We start from the raw sequence: 18,208 nt of genomic DNA on the forward strand, positions 1-18,208 counted from the left end.
GAGGGCAGAAGCCCATGGCTAGAGTCGATGAACTGGAAAGTCGAAGTTCCATCTAGATCTCCACATCAGAATGAAGATCAAGAAGAGGATGAGAATGCATGCCTGTGTTATTATTCCTGGAAATGTTCCATCTAAATTCAGATAGCTCTTTTTTTTTTAACCCACTCATTGATTCTACCTGTGGTTTTTTGTTTGTTGGTTTCTCCCAAAATCCTTTTTTGAAATGGAATTTGTTGAAGACGAGTATTTGTCACTTTTTTTTTTTTTAATGTGTCTGGCCACATGGAACTTCTGGGAATTCTAAGAAAATGATTTAAAATTGTTAGATGTCTTCCCCATCTCTGAAGATCTACATTTTCTTAAAAGTTGAAGAAATTTAAGCCTTGATTTCCTATGGGGTAAAGAAGGAAGATTGGTGGAAGTAAGTGACCCAGAAGAAAGTTTTCTTCTCTGACATAAGACTCAGGCAAGAATGAGAAGCTTAGCATGCATGGGTAATGATATAATGATATTCACATCTACATATCGAGTTATAATCTTTTTTTTTCCAGAATGCACGTACCTTTTCTAGCTGTTTTTGAGTGAAGGTGACAGAATCTGTTGGCCTGAAAATTTGCAATATGATTTTGACCCAGAAGTGAAGTTCTGTTACCTAGCAAAATTTTTAGTGAAAGTGGAAAATACTTTGGGGTTTTAGTCTTGCAGAAGTTAGCTTCTCTAATTTTAATTATTCTTGTTAAAATATCTGCAATTTTTTTCTAAAGATATCTGTAATTGTTTATGTCAATAAGTTAAGTTATTTGGTCTAAATGTTATTACAAGTCTGTGTATTGTTTACATAGATTAGGTAAATTTTATTAACATGTTATTACTTGTTATTGTTACATCAAATATATAAATGGTGCAATACGTCAGTGATTCATTAGTGTGTCATTTGAGACATCATTTGATACATTTTTGAATTTGATAGAAATATTTCACTAAAGGCTCTGCAACTTTATTATTTATGATACTAAGATGCTAAAATGACTAATGTCATTTTAATGCTAAACTAAGTACTAAACTTGAAATTACAAAGGTTACGATTTCTAGATCATACAGGAGTTACATTTCCTATTTTTACCTGTGAATCCTGTCAAATAATTACTTGCCTTTTTTTGTGGCAGAATTTTTTAAGATTTAAAAGTAATACCCAGCTGAGTCTAGAAAATATGGAAACATGGGAAACACTTAAGAAGAGGAAAAATTCTTTCTGCATTTTTAGCATTCAAAAATGTAAATAGTTTATTTCCTTCCAGTTTTTAGCTCTTTCTGCCATGATAAAATGTTCTTTGTTTCTGGTAACAGTTTTTATATTCTATTTTATACTCTATGATTACTATATGTTTCCATGCAGGATATATATATATATATATATATATATATATATAGCATATTTCTATGCTATACAGAAATTCAAATATATATATATATACACAATATGTCTTGTATATAAAAACTATAAATATTTATTTCTTTGGATAAGAAACTAATCTTTTCTTAAATTTAAAGACAAAGTGATTCAGGTCCTTGTGTGATTCCAGTGCCTTATTAATACATCTGCTTGTGATGATTCAGTAAGTCTTAAACAATGAAGTACATATTCTCATAGTTATTAAATATTTTTGTCTCGTGGATGGAAAAAAAGGATCTAAAATAGCTCTTAGTGAGGCATGTACTTATGTGATGCAACGAAAGGTTGCCATTGTAGTTATTACTTTTAAACTCTCATTTAATTTTCTTTGGAAAATATTATTTTTGTTTCATGATACAGTTGTAGTTAAGAATATAGGCAAAGTTTCAAGTTTTGCATTTGAAATTTGCAGTTAATCATCCCTTCTTTTCTTCTGAAATATCAAATTAATACCCTGTAGGAAATAAAACCTATGAATTCTTTACCAGCTGAGCCATGAGGAAAGCCCAGAAAATAAAACAAAAGTATATGGTTTAAAAAATAACATGTCTGAGGAGGAATCATCATAATTTTTGATAAGTAGTCCTTCCTGGTTTGGGAAGTTTATTTTCGCAACCATGCTTTAAAAAATATTAATGCTTCTTAATTCACAATTGGTATGTCATGTTATCCAATTCCCTTTAACAAGGGTAGGGAAACCAGAGCAACCAGGGTTGCCAGTGAGTGAGAGGAGATGCCAGAAAAGCATAGAACTAGCCCATGGCTGGAAATCAGAAATCCTAGTTTATCAGCCATGCCTGCCACAAAATATTCAGTGTAAATGTCATTACATTTTTAAACTCAATAATGCTTTGTTTTCTTAAACGGCGTAAAGGTTTCCAAAGTAAAAACACAAACCAAAACATACGTGTTTTGGACTAAAGATAAATTATGACTTGAATCTATCAAACCAATGAAATACCTTACTTGAAATTAAAAGTGGTTAAAAAATATTAGAGCATGTTTTTTAGGTTTATCAGTTCTTTGAGAATAAAATATACTGTACTATTTAATTATAGAGAATTGCTTTGCTAACTAAGATTTTACTAGACAGTAAAGGATGTCACAACACAATTGTTAACTTAGATTTTCTTTAAAGAAGTGTAACTCGAAAGGCAGAACACAGCATGGCAGCTTTATAGATCATGTAAATAAAGCCAACATTGGAGTTCTGGTTTTTCTTGGCAAAATACAACTTTCTACCTCAAAGATAAGAGTGTTGACAAAAGCTTAATCTTAGAAAAAAGATTTCCTTAAACTTCAGACATCTCTTACAAAGCAATTTGGATAGTAAATTGTACATTAATCTGATACCCTAAAACTGGATTTCCATTTTGAAAATATATATGACTTGAAAAACGAAGATCTTGAGCTCAATAGTTTAAAGGAAAAAAAAGAGAACATTGCAGATTTGTATTGTATTATACTGTGTTATATTGTATTATATTATACTGTCTTATTCTCTTCTATTTTACTCTGTTCTATTCTATCCTAACCCCCCTGAGGAACAAGGCGTCTCATGGGCTATCAGGATATTAACTTGATTAGACTCACACTGAGAACTCTACTTGTGCTGGGCAGCAGCTCAGGTCTCACTTCTCCTGTCAGTCCACTGCATACATGCACAGTCCAGGGATCACCCAGAGACTTGGGCAACGTTTATATATAGAATTCAGGGTTCTCCTTCTCCTGCTCTGACTGCTTTTATGGCATTTCCCTCTCATGGTACCCATGACACCTTATAACATCAAGTTAGGTTTCAATTCCAACTTTTTCAGAGGATTCTTTCAATACTTCAGTGAAAAAAATACACTGGGTTTCCCAAAAGTTTGACTCACCAGTTTTCTTTGTGACAAAAAGCAGGCTGATGTAAGTCAGTCTAAGAGGGAACCTGTGACTGTCCAATCAATGGAATATAACAGAAGTGATGCTATGTGACATTTAAGGCTAGATCACAAAAGGTTTCCACTTGGCTCTCTTTCAGGATGCTTGCCTTCAGAGCCCAGAAGCCCTATTGCGAAGAAGCCCAGACCACATGGAGAGGCCATACATAAGTGCTCCAGTCCAGAACCTTGGCTTAAGTCTCAGTTTGCAGCCATCATTGACCTCTGCATGAACAAGATCTCAGATGATTCCAGTCCCCAGCCTTTGAGTTTTCCAGACTTTATGGATTAGTTTTCCCTCAGGACCCACATTTCCAAGGTAATCACACATATGCCAATATCTACATCTGTAGATTATTAAATGATAAATAGTGTGATATATCTGTAGATTATTGAATGATAAATAATGTGATACATCTGTAGATTATTGAATGATAAATAATGTGATAATATGAATTTATGATATATGTGTGGTTCATAAAATTTTCAAACTTATTTCAAATTCAACACCACCTCCCCCAGCCAAGAAGTTATATGTCCAACCAATGACTTAGTGTTTTGCTTCTGTTCAGCCTTGATAACTGCTTTCACATAGCCTCAGATATCATCAAAGCTCTTCTCCCAGAAATAAGTACTGAACGGAGACTTCCAGAAACGTTCATAATTTGTATCTCACTGATCTCAAAAGGATTTGGGTGTATCAGGTGTTTTCTACTCTGATCAGCCAATGCAAGCTTATGCAACTCTTATTTCACTGAACAAACTAATATTAATATGAAACCTCAAACTCTACATTCAAGATGCAGACTGTTCCTTATCACATTCCCCTGGCTGCACCTTACACTTGGCTTCTTTTTATAAATCCTTTTTACATGTCATACCAAGATTCAGTGGCTACAGCCAATAATCAGTGCTAGTGAATTGGTTGTTTTCTAAAATTCAGTTGTCTTCTTAGTTGACATCATATGGAGAGTCTTTGCAAAATTACACAAGAGATTTTTAAAAAATGATGTATTGGGGGAGATTACTGAGGACTGTTGTGCTTTCAAATTCCTATCTGTGATTATAATAGTGAACACAGGCCAAAGGATTCCACACATTTTTCATTAAGTGAGGAATTTTATTTATCTAACTTCATAACTTAATGTGACTCTTCAACTAGGACACAGTGAAAAGTGATAAACAAAAGTATTTACTCTTGAACTTCTACTCCATGCTAGCCAAGGTCAGCCTTCTGGGCAGATTACCAGGCACAGAACAGGGCACAGAGATCCTTGCTGTGTGTGGACACCCTTTGTGTGTATTCACTCCCCTCTCAGAGGACTCACTCTGAGAGAAAGATTAGCAGTTTCCAAAAGCTGGGAGCTCCCTGGCACTCTAAAAGTCCTTGTGCTGCTAGGAGCTGGCCTGCCACACTCATAGCTAGGCTATGTCATTCTCCTACTAAACAGAAATAATTTCAGAGAATGCCCAAACCAGGCAAGGCCACACTGACTTTGTTGGATCAAGACAGAGATAAGAACTTCCTGGAGTCATATGTTGTCAGACAAAAACAAGGACATTACCCAAATGGTAGAAAAGACCAGATATTACCCTAATCTAGCTAATGTGAGTAACTACTGCCTTTTGATCAGTTACAGGCTTAGCTGTATGCATTCCTCTTTACCTCCCAGAAAATAATTATTAAGTTGCCCAAAGAATTTAAGGAATTATCCTCAATTTCTGATAGCAGCAATTATTTCAGAGCAAAACTCTGCTTCCTTGAACTCTCCCTAAAATCACCAAATATAGTGTCCAAATCTTCTAAGTTCCTTCTCACACCCTTTCACTGAGATGCCCCTAAGGATTCTCATCGTGCATGTTCTCTCTCATTATAGCAAGTGAATAAAGGCAACTTTGTCATACTACAAATGTGCTCAGGGAGAGTTTTGGCTGCAGAGATTTGACAAATCTGTGGCATGAGCATTTGGGGGCCAAAGAAAAGCTAGAAGAACACTTACCAAAGAAGACAGATCTATGCAAAGGACAGAAAGGTGAAAACAACAGCAATAAAAATTCTTTTAAGCACGAAGAAAAATGGGAAATTGATATGGAAAGAGAGAGAGAAGAACATTGCTAGACACAATTTATGAAGAAAGAACTTGAGAAAATAGACATGGGTCACTGTGGGATGTAGGAGACCCACTGTGGGATGAAGATGAGAGTAGGAATAATTCATCCATGTCTTCATTTACTTGGTCAGCCAACAAGAATTTCCTGAGTGCCAACTTTGTGCTTAGCCCCAGGGCCAGGAGATGCAATGAGAGAAAGATACTATCCTTATCTTTCTGGATCTCACACTTGGATGGTAGAGAATAGAGGTTATCTGAGGTTTAGATAGCAGACATTACTTGGATAATTGCAGAGATAAGAATTGCCCATAACAAGTCTCTGGAGGAAGGATCTAGGTGGCTCTGAGAGACTGTAAAAAGATGGGGAGGCCATAGACGGCTTTGGGTCAAAATCTGAGGAAAAGTAAGAGCTAACCAGGCGAAGAGATGGAAGAACAAACCAGGCAGAGAGAAGGACATTTGTGAGGGCCATGTGGTGGACTAAGTGTAAAAGCATGAAGCAAGTACTGGAATAGCAATGGCAGGAGGATATTCTGCAAGAGAGTAGAGAGATGAATAGGGGTGCCATACGCAGAATATTTTAGGACAGGGATTTGCAAAGTAGAGCATGTCAGTCAAACCCTGTTGTTTGTTTATAATGTGAAGTCTTACTGGAACACAGAGTTCTGTTTCTTTGCATATTGTTTGTGGCTGCTTTTTTATTTTAATAACAGTGTTGGAAAGTTGCAACAGAGACTGTGTGGCTTGGAAAACCTAAAATATTTATTATCTAGTCCCTTAGAGGAATAAATTTGTTAACCCCTATTATAGGTTATCCCTGCAGAAGGGAAAGCCTACCCACTCCAGTATTCTGGACTGGAGAATTCCATGGACTGTATAGTCCATGGGGTTGCAAAGAGTTGAACACGACTGAGCAACTTTCACATTATAGGTTATGCTGAGAGTTCTTTTGTCTTTACTGAAAGCAAAATAGAATGCCATCAACGGCATGGAAAACAATGCCTCAGGCTCTAACTTGGTGAGCTCATGAACAGAGTCCAGGGGATAAGGGGGTAGACCAGTTATAAGGCAATGGCAGTAGTTCAGGTGTTCAGTTAGAGACGAAGTTGTTTAAGAACAAGGAAGAAGAGGTAGTGTGTGTATGCGCTCAGTCATGTCTGACTCTTTGAGACCCCATGGACCATAGCCTGCCAGGCTCCTCTGTCCATGGAATTTTCCAGGCAAGAATACTGGAGTGGGTTGCCATGTCCTTCTCCAAGTAGAGATGGAGAGAAATGTGATGAATTGGATATGTGAAACATATGAAATGGAGAGGAGAAACCAGGGAAGACTTCTGGCTTGTACAACTAGAGAGAAGATGGCATTTGCTGAGCTATAGGATGCTTAAAAAAAGACCAGCATTTTGTTAATTTATTTTTACATAAAGAAGAAGATTATGAGCTCAGTTTAGCTGTGTCAATTTTGAGGTCAGTTTGAGATGCCCAAGAGAAGATACACTTGGATATACAGTTCTGGAGCTCAGAGAATACAGATTGCCTACAAATCTGCCTCAAGGTTTATAAACAATTTGGAACTAACCCAAGGTGATAAGTGGGGGTCAAAGTCCACAGCAGATTCTGATAATAGTGGAATTGAATATATTGTAGGACTTCCTCTGCCTGGGATTCTATTTCCTAAATCTAGAGAGTTCAGACTTGCCCTATAGAAAGGTACTAAATGGATACAAAAGAAGTGGAGGAGGAAAGTTTGTGTTACTTGAGAACAGAACATTCCAAGAGGAAAACAACAATAGAGAAGAGATGGGGCCATTCATGGACAAGGCCTCAAATATCAACTATCGCAGCCAATAGGGAAATGTGGCACAGATGAAATTCAGATTCTCAGTGAACTCGTCACTCTAATAAGCTGCTACTTCATCCAAAAGAGAAATGGCCACGTAGAGAGAAGAACTAGGAGTGTTTGTTCTAACATGCAGTTCTAAGTCATAGAGTTGAGACTGAGTACCATTTCCTTTATGCAATGTTGAAGAGGGGGGAGGGCTATGGCTACATGTTTCCTTTTAGTAAAAGATTCCAAAATCATATAAAGGCAAGAAACACATAAAAGACTCAAAATTTATGTTATGTTCTAATTTTAGGGAAGGAGAAACCATGGAGCTAAATTTAAATAAAAGAAACTCATGAACATAATAAGCAAAGCTGATAGAGGATTAGTGAACCTCAGGAGACACTAGCCAGAAGTCTATGGAGGGCTACCTGGAAGTAACTCTCCAGGGCTTGGCCATTCTCAAAGGCCAAGCATTAGCGGAGGGTGAAAAACATCTGACTCTGAACTTTGAGCAATAATAAAGCCTAGATGTCTTTACTGCTTCAAGATATTCACTGTGGTGCATAGTAGACTTAATGTAGCTGATGTTCTAGGAAGTAACCCGTAAGAATTTTTTAATCACTCCTGCAAAACAAGTCCATTCTTTGTTAGTTGTAACTCAGTATGGAGTCGCCATTAAGACTGAATTTTGAGCTCTTATTATTACGCTGGCTAATCACTGACTATGTTTCCAGTGAGAAAATAAAGGAAGTCTTTGTTTTTTGGGTTTTTTTAAAATCAAATTCAATGGCCTTTCATAAAAGTGACATTTTCTTCTTATAATAATGTGGTGTTTCTTTTTATACTTTTAATTTTTGCCTTTTAAGTGCTCATAAACTCAGAAGTTATGCATGTTTGTTGCAGAATCTCTAATTTTATGGAAATAAATGCAGTGCAAAATGAAAGCCTCCCGGAAAGGCATTTACCTGCTCTCTTTTCTCTTTCTCCCTAGAGTAAGTGTCAAGGTTAACAATTTTTACTGTATACACTTACAGAACTTTACTGATGCATATACTGATACATATATAGTTTTATCTATATAAATAGAAATCATACTATATAATATTATTTTGCTATAATTTCTACTGTTGTTATTATTTATCATGCTTCTTTCACTCAATCAGAGCCTCAAGCCAGTACAAATAGATCTACTTGAATAATTTTAACAACTGCAAGGTAACATTTAGACTATGCATGTATGTAAGGTATTTTGTAGTATTCAGAACCGGAAGCAACATTTTTATAATGATCCTTAGCATAATATTGTTGGATTTGTAAAAGAACTATTTCTTTTCTCTGTTTAAACTATAGGTCAGATTTAATGTAAAATCATACTATATAATATTATCATAGATATAATTTCTTTGTTACTATTTATCATATTTCTTTCAGTCAATCTGAGCCTCAAGCCGGTACAAAAGAGAGACAATAGAGCTTCATGGGAAAAGTCTTGGACCTGAATGAGCCCTTGAACTAGTTCAGCTCATTATCTGATTTTCCTGTGATTCAAAGTCCTTATTTATAATGGGATTTGGATCCAGATTATTTCTAATATTCCTGCTAACTCTAGAACTGCATATATGTAGAGTGCTGAAATATCCAGTTTTAAGATGTTTTAAGAGCTTTTCCTATTTGGCAAGTACTAAGTACCTATTTACACTCCCTACTTTAGGTAAACTGAGGGACAAAAATATATGCTACTTGTTGTCCACATTGGATAGCAATTGAAAGATAATTTCTCATTTGCCCTTGAATTGTTCCCAACAATAATTATTTTCCAGAAGTGTTGAAGAGTTCAATAACAATAAGGAATTAAGAATCTGAATGGAAATTAAACTATTAATGCCTAGAGAAATGGAATCTTAATTAAATTTTTTAAGGTGAAGAAGTTTCCTTTCACCTGTGGAAAATGCATGCAGGAGAAAAAGCAAAAACAGAAAAATTTATGGGACCACGTGTGGGGAAGAGCAGAATGTTGGGGTGGAAACTGTAGAAGAATGAAAAGTGTGGAGTCATTCTGGTTCCTGAAAAAGAACTGCTGCTCCCCCTTGTGGCAAGTGTAGAACGCTAACACCCTGATGAAGCAAAGCATTTCACCCTAGAACAAAATGATGTAAGCTCTATATGGATTACAGTGACATACTGCTTTTAAGGGGAAAATAAAAGGCATATTCAAATGGAAAATTCAAGTGATGATTCTGTCTCAGATATAGGCTTAGTGTCACCAAGAGAAAAGAGCAGACGATGCAAGAGTGTGCCACTTGGACCCAAGAGACTGCCTGTGGTCAATTCATGTAGCTGGTTGGTCAACACTTAACAAACATGGATTTGTATGCCAACCACTTTATAAAGTACTAAGAAGAATATAAAGTAATATGAGACAATTATCTTTCAAAAATATGCCATCCACCTGGGAATATAAAATATAACCACAAAGAGACAGGTGGTGGATTACGAGGTGGTGGATTCTATGTCACACTGGGTGACCTAGAGCAGGAAGAAGGAAGAAGAGAGTAAGGGCGCTTCAGAAAGGCTTAAGATAGTAATACGCCAATTAAATAGCAAATTATAAGGCCAGGAAATTAACCAAGGCCAGGAAATTAACCAAGTTTTGTGTTTACACACTAAAGGCAAAAAAGAATACCTGGGCCCAGACTTGGACTCTATTCCACTTGTTTTATGGATGAATATCTGTTAAATGTGTTTCAATAGAGAAGAGACATTATGTGACATGTTTCAGGAAAGTTAATCTGGGAAACTCTATGTAATGTGTCCTTGAATTGCATATGAATTTAAATGTTGAAAGACTTACTATTATTTTTTCAAAAGTCATACCTCTCTAATCCATTATTGTTGTTGTTGTTTAGTAGCTAAGTCGTGTCTGACTCTTCGCAACCCCATAGACTATAGCCCGCCAGTCTCTTCTGTCCATGGGATTTCTGAGGCAAGAATACTGGAGTGGGCTGCCACTTCCTTCTCCAGGGAATTTTCCTAACTCAGAGATCGAATTTGAAATTCTTGCACTGACAGGTGGATTCTTTACCACTGAGCCAACAGGGAAGCCCAATCCATTATTGCCTATCCCCATATAATTTATTTTTTCATATAATTTATTACTATGTGACATTATATGATTATACATGTGTTTGTTTGCTGTATCCCTCACTGGTTACAAATCCATGAAAGCAAGGACTCTGTGTCACTTTTGTTCACTGCTGTATCCCTAATTTCTAAAACAGCAGTGGACACTGGCTAAATATTTGTTGGTATTAGAGATAAACAAACCTAGACAGCATATTAAAAAGTAGAGAAATTACTTTGCCAACAAAGATCTGTATAGTAACAGCTATGGTTTTTCCAGTAGTCATGTATGGATGTGAGAGTTGGACCATAAAGAAGGCTGAACACTGTGGTGTTGGAGAAGACTCTTGCAAGTCCCTTGGACTGCAAGGGATCTCAAACCAGTCAATCCTAAAGGAAATCAGTCCTGAATATTTATTGGAAGGACTGAGGCTGAAGCTCTAATACTTTGGCCCCTGATGCAAAGAGCTGACTCATTAGGAAAGACCCTGATGCTGGGAAAGGTTGAAGGCAGGGGGAGAAGGGGACAACAGAGGATAAGATGGTTGGATGGCATCACCAACCAAGCTCCAGGAGATGGTGATGGGCAGGGAAGCCTGGAGTGCTGCAATCCATGGGGTTGCAAAGAGTCAGACATGGCTGAGTGACTGAACAACAACAAAATAGATACATTTATATTGAAAGGCAAAAGGTTTGAGACAAGGAGAGCAATTAAGTGTTTATCAAAAAGTAAAACTCAACCTTGAATAGAGGAAGGAAAAGAGAGGAAAAGAGACATTCACTATTGTAAAGAACGAATAAACTAGACTTGATAACTCACTGAATGAGGCTAGGGAGGGCAGAAGAGGAATCTACAATTGCTGAGGTTTCCAGGTTATGTGCATGGGAAGATAATGGTAACTGTAAAAGAAAATTAGGGTCATCGGTTAGAAAGTATGTGTTGGCTAGACAACAGAATAAGCTCGTGACATAGTCCAAACTGTTGAGGGGCAGTTAGTGATTTCTGATTAGAACTCAGGAAGCAGGCTTACAGATTTTGCCTTATGGTAGAGAGGATAGCTGAAACATGAACTTAGATAAAATTTCTGTGGGATGAACACTAGAGATAGTGAGGAAGAGAAGAGAGAACTGAACTCAAAGTTATATAAGTTGTCTTCAGAGTTGACCTTCAGCACTGTGACCCATTCATAATTTGTGCCTTCACCCTACATATGTCTGGTAGTCGTGGTGATGGTTTAGTTGGTAAGTCGTGTCTGACTTTTGTGACACCATGGACGCCTCTGTCCATGGGATTTCCCAGGCAAGAATACTAGAGTCAGTTACCATTTCCTTCTCTAGGGGATCTTCCCAACCTAAACGCTGAACCCATGTCTCCTGCATTGCAGGCAGATTCTTTACCACTGAAACACCAGGGAAGCCCTATGTCTGTTGAGCTTAACTAAAAAACTCATGATAGGAGGATTCTGGGGGAACTCACAGTCTAGTAAGGGAGACAAACCAGAAGAAAAGATTTATACTCAAGACTCATTGAAATGAATTAGCTACCCCAGGTTCAGCCAAACATAGACCTGGTGTTGCCAAGTCTTATCATCTTTCAAGACAAGCTGAGTTTTTATGTGAGATATTTCTAATACCTAAATATAGGACATTAATTAAAATGTGTGGGCCAAACAAAACATTTTTGCTGGCTGTATTTAAAAAAATTACTTTATTGAAGTATACTTGATTTACAATGTTGTGTTAATTTCTGCTGTAGAACAAAGTGATTCAGTTATACATATATATATATTATTCTTTTCCATTATAGTTTATCACAGCAAACTGAATTTAGTTCCCTGGGCTATACAGTAAGAGCTTGTTAATCTATACTATATATATAGTTTTAATTTTAAAAGAAAAAACAAAACTTTTAATTTCATTTTGGAGTATTTGTTGTTAGTGGTTGGTCACTAAGTTGTGTCTGACTCTTGCTACCCCCAGGAACTATAGCTTGCCAGGCTCCTCTGTCTGTGGGACTTCCCAGGTTAAGAATATTAGAGCAGGTTGCCATTTCCTTCTCCAGGGGATCTTCCCAACCCAGGGATCAAACCCATGGGCCGGGGTCCAGCCCTGGTGGATCCAGGGAATTCGAAGGGGAGATGGCATCGGCGATCAGGAAACAACAGCTTATTTAAATGTTAATTAAAGATATAAAGAGTGGTTAAATAAGGATAGCTCAGTGAGAAAATTTAGTGGAGAAAAGAGGCTGAATAATTCAGCCAGAAGGTGAAAGAAAGAACGACATGGGGAGACCAAGCTTCGGTGAACAAGGCCCGAACTTTATTTTCCAAAGTAGTTTTTATACCTTAAGTTATGCATAGAGGATAATGGGGGAAGGGGTAGAGTCATGCAGTAAGCCAGGCTTTCTTTCTGCAAACTTATCATATGCAAAAGTTTAGGTGATTTGCATCATCTTCTGGCCCGGAGGCCTGTTAACATTTTAAGACCCTTTCTTCAGAAAACTTATTTTTCTCTAAAGGTGATTAGTCAGGCGCCACCCTCCAAAAGCATTAGATAAAGGTGCATTCCTACAGGGCAAAGGTGTGGTGGGCTATAACAAGAAAAAGAATTAACTCAAGGGTCCAAGATTACAAACATTAAAGCTACTACTTACACCAATTATATTCATCAATACACTGCCAGGGACACAGCAGGTAAGGGATATGGAGACTTAGCAGCAAACATTGGCCCAAAAAGTGAAAAACCCTTCACCAATACAATTTCTAATCAATCTTTTAACTGCTCAAAGGAATCTGTATTTAGACAGTTTAGAACATCTCCTGCCTCTCACAGTTGGGAGGCTCTGAGCAATCACATGTGGCCGAAAAAACCTATTCAGGCAGGCTAGAGGACTTCCAAAGGAGTTTGTAGGTTGAAACACTGTCACACCCAGGAATTATTAACTGGAGCTGTAAGTTAACTCTTCTTTCAGAGAGAGGTAGTGGGGGACAGCCCCTGTAAAGTCAGAGGTGTAGGTGAGAGCACAAAGCAGAGAGTAGGCAGACTCTGGTTTGGGGGTAGATGCTCGAGAATTTCCAGGGGGACTCCTGAGGCTCTATCCCGCCTTTGCGTGTGCCGAGCCTCCTTCCTCATGACCTTTGCCACGGGCGGAGCTCCTGCTCCCGGCACCCACGTCTCCTGCTTTGACAGGCAGATTCTTTACCACTGAACCACCAGGCAAGCCCCTATATGGAAGTATAGTGGATTAGCAATGCTGTGATAGTTTCAGGTGGATAGCAAAGGAACTCAGCCATACATATACATGTATCCATTCTCCCCCAAACTCCCCTCCCATCCAGGTTGTCACATAACATTAAGCAGAGTTCCCTTGTTGTTTATCCATTCTATATGCATTTACATCTGCTAATTCCAAAATCCCAAACTGGTTGGATTTAATTTGCAGCCAGTCCTATTGTAATCTCAATAAAGAAGTGTCCTCTTTCCCCCTTACCCCTTAAATTGTGCAATCTCAGGGAAAAATGCTTTAGTCCCATAAGAATCAAATTAAACAGTTTGGTATGGAGGAGTGTTTTAGAAAGGTCATTGTGTACTGGTAGACAGGATCTCCTTTGTACATAGGTGGTACATCATGAGAAACGCTGGGCTGGAAGAAGCACAAGCTGGAATCAAGATTGCCGGGAGAAATATCAATAACCTCAGATATGCAGATGACACCACCCTTATGGCAGAAAGTGAAGAATTAAAGAGCCCCTTGATGAAAGTGAAAGAGGAGAGTGAAAAGCTTGGCTTAAAGCTCAACATTCAGAAAATGAAGATCATGGCATCTAGTCCCATCACTTCATGGGAAGTAGATGGGGAAACAGTGGAAACAGTGTCAGACTTTATTTTGGGGGGCTCCAAAATCACTGCAGATGGTGATTGCAGCCATGAAATTAAAAGACGCTTATTCCTTGGAAGGAAAGTTATGACCAACCTAGACAGTATATTCAAAAGCAGAGACATTACTTTGCCAGCAAAGGTTCATCTAGTCAAGGCTATGGTTTTTCCTGTGGTCATGTATGGATGTGAGTGTTGGACTGTGAAGAAAGCTGAGCGCCGAAGAATTGATGCTTTTGAACTGTGGTGTTGGAGAAGACTCTTGAGAGTCCCTTGGACTGCAAGGAGATCCAACCAGTCCATTCTAAAGGAGATCAGTCCTGGGTGTTCATTGGAAGGACTGATGCTAAAGCTGAAACTCCAGTACTTTGGCCACCTCATGCGAAGAGTTGACTCATTGGAAAAGACTCTGATGCTGGGAGGGATTGGGGGCAGGAGGAGAAGGGGACAACAGAGGATGAGATGGCTGGATGGCATCACCAACTTGATGGACATGTAAATTCCGGGAGTTGGTGATGGACAGGGAGGCCTGGTGTGCTGTGATTTATGGGGTCGCAAGGAGTCGGACACAACTGAGCGACTGAACTTTGTACTCATTCAATTATTTACTTAATAAACATGTCCATACAATGGGGTAGGAACTCAAAATACAAGGGTAAGCAAATTAGACAAACTGACATTTTGTTTAGGTAAATTTCATCAGGTAAGAAGAGACTAAAGATTATTACCAACAGGAAGAAGAGAACTCTTACAGCTACAATAAATATCTATCTGATGTGCTGGCTGAAACTGCTTTAATTTTACAAGAAAGCTAGAGTAGAAGAGAAGGAATTATTTCTAGATGACAAGTTTATCTCTGTGAATTTTTGAGGGAGGGTGAGGAGTGGCTGTGAAAGGTCCCTAGAAATGTCTAGTGTAGGCAGGAGAAAAGAAAATTAATAAACAAATGTCCCATTTGTTACCCATAGGCAAAAATGGAAAAGAATGAGTTTGATTTGAATTTGATTAAAGCAGTGACTTTCAAGCCTTCTTTGATTGTGTCACAGTAAGTAAACTATTTCTCCTTTCCACACATTATACAAAAGACACACGCATGCATGCATACTACAACAAAAGTTTCACATATTAATATTTATATTTACTATATGACACCTTGAGATGTTTTCTGTTGTTATTTCCAGAACCAAATACACCATGTTTATTTAAAGAGACTTTTCAGTTTAACTGGAAATCTGGTTAATCATGATTTTGAAAGTCTACAAACTGAAATTTTAAAATAAAGGCTATCCAGGAAATTTTTATTTGTAGAACTTAAGTTTGCTCTTAAAGATATTCATGATTAAAACATTAGTGATAATTGAGAATTAATTGAGTATTGCTTAAAAGTACAACATAGTAATGACATTAGAAAAAATACCCCAAGATGTTGAAGTTTCAGAAATATGGAAGTTTATTTATTAATATTGACTCATGCTACTATTTTGTCCATTGACTTTGCTAATTTGATGGATATTGAAATTAAAAGAGCAGAATATTACACAGAAATCACTATATGTGTATAAAGTTTCTAGAAGTTGAAATTCTGGATGGGGTGTAGTTTAATTATAATGCTTATATTATGTTCTTCAGAAAATGACTAGTATAAAATGAAGTGCTATAGAATTACACTGAAACTTTTCTATCAGGTAACACATTTTAGGGCAAGAAAAGAAGACAGATGCCAAATAAGAAAGAAAAGTACATGCATGTGTCTGCTAAGTTGCTTCAATTGTATCCAACTCTTTGAAACCATATGGACTGTAGCCCGCCACGCTCCCCTGTCCATGGGCTTTTCCGGGCAAGAATACTGGAGTGTGCTGCCATTTCCTCTTCCAGGGGATCTTATCAATCCAAGGATCAAACCCTAGTCTTCTGAGACTCCGGCATTGCAGGCAGATTCTTAACCACTGAGTCACTGGGGAAGCCCTAAGTAAATAAAGTAAGGAAACAGAGAAGTGATAAACCAAGACACACCAATACAATAAAGTTTTACATTAATCCAAATTTTTGGACTACATTTCCCAAGTAATACATAATAAACATGTATTAATACAGGAATTGTATCAGATCAATTCCATGATACCATTTGATTTTCCTGCCTTCACATTTTATAATGTGGCAGATGCAAAAGGAAATCTTTGTGATATTCACAGAAGTCATTATCCTTTTTTGAGAGATTATATGAGAAATTCTGTAATTATTCATGATGTAATGAATGGAGGTTGATAATGTAGTTTTTGGATTCTCAATCAGATTCAAATCCTGGCCTCAAATTTAATTAGCTGTGTAACTATAATTGTGCTACAACGACCATTGGACCCTTCAGGCAAAAATGCATAATTTGAACATAATCATAAAGAAACATGAGACAAACTTACATTTAACAATATTCTAGCAAAGACCTATGCTGTACTCTTTTAAAGTGTTAAAGTCATGAAAGACAAAGGAAAACTGTGGAGTGATTCTATACTGAAGGAGCCTGTAACAACATGGCAACTACAGGCAATATGTTTTCTTCTGCTATAAAGAACATTATCAGGCAATTTGAATTTTATACTATTAGTGTACCAATGCTAATTTCCTGGTTTGAGTCATACTGTAGTTATTATAAGCAGAGACAAAGAGAATGATAAAGGTAATGTGATAAACGTTATCATTTCGGGAGATTGTTTGAAGAGGATATGGGAATTTTTTAAACTATTCTTGAAAAAAATACCATTGAATCACAGTTAAATGCGCACAATTATACCAAACTCAAAAAGCTCTTATTAAGAAAGGCAATGCCAAAGAATGCTCAAACTACTGCACAATTGCACTCATCTCACACGCTAGTAAAGTAATGCTCAAAATTCTCCAAGCCAGGCTTCAGCAATATGTGAACCGTGAACTTCCTGATGTTCAAGCTGGTTTTAGAAAAGGCAGAGGAACCAGAGATCAAATTGCCAACATCCGCGGGATCATCGAAAAATTAAGAGAGTTGCAGAAAAACATCTATTTCTGCTTTATTGACTATGCCAAAGCCTTTGACTGTGTGGATCACAATAAACTGTGGAAAATTCTGAAAGAGATGGGAATACCAGACCACCTGATCTGCCTCTTGAGAAATTTGTATGCAGGTCAGGAAGCAACAGTTAAAACTGGACATGGAACAACAGACTGGTTCCAAATAGGAAAAGGAGTACATCAAGGCTGTATATTGTCACCCTGCTTATTTAACTTCTATGCAGAGTACATCATGAGAAACGCTGGACTGGAAGAAACACAAGCTGGAATCAAGATTGCTGGCAGAAATATCAATAACCTCAGATATGCAGATGACACCACCCTTATGGCAGAAAGTGAAGAGGAACTCAAAAGCCTCTTGATGAAAGTGAAAGTGGAGAGTGAAAAAGTTGGCTTAAAGCTCAACATTCAGAAAACAAAGATCATGGCATCCAGTCCCATCACTTCATGGGAAATAGATGGGGAAACAGTGGAAACAGTGTCAGACTTTATTTTTCTGGGCTCCAAAATCACTGCAGATGGTGACTGCAGCCATGAAATTAAAAGACACTTACTCCTCGGAAGGAAAGTTATGACCAACCTAGATAGCATATTCAAAAGCAGAGATATTACTTTGCCAACAAAGATTTGTCTAGTCAAGGCTATGGTTTTTCCTGTGGTCATGTGTGGATGTGAGTGTTGGACTGTGAAGAAGGCTGAGTGCCGAAGAATTGATGCTTTTGAACTGTGGTGTTGGAGAAGACTCTTGAGAGTCCCTTGGACTGCAAGGAGATCCAGCCAATCCATTCTGAAGGAGATCAGACCTGGGATTTCTTTGGAAGGAATGATGCTAAAGCTGAAACTCCAGTACTTCGGCC

At 37.6% G+C, this 18,208-nt stretch overlaps 1 pseudogene; it reads left to right on the forward strand.

The window, feature by feature from the left end:
* The first annotated feature begins 283 nt into the window (after window positions 1-283).
* Window positions 284-18,208, forward strand: part of LOC133252703 (cytochrome P450 1A1-like) — a 48,815-nt pseudogene continuing 30,890 nt past the window's right edge.

Source organism: Bos javanicus, chromosome 8, assembly GCF_032452875.1.
Source record: "Bos javanicus breed banteng chromosome 8, ARS-OSU_banteng_1.0, whole genome shotgun sequence".
Taxonomy (NCBI): domain Eukaryota; kingdom Metazoa; phylum Chordata; class Mammalia; order Artiodactyla; family Bovidae; genus Bos; species Bos javanicus.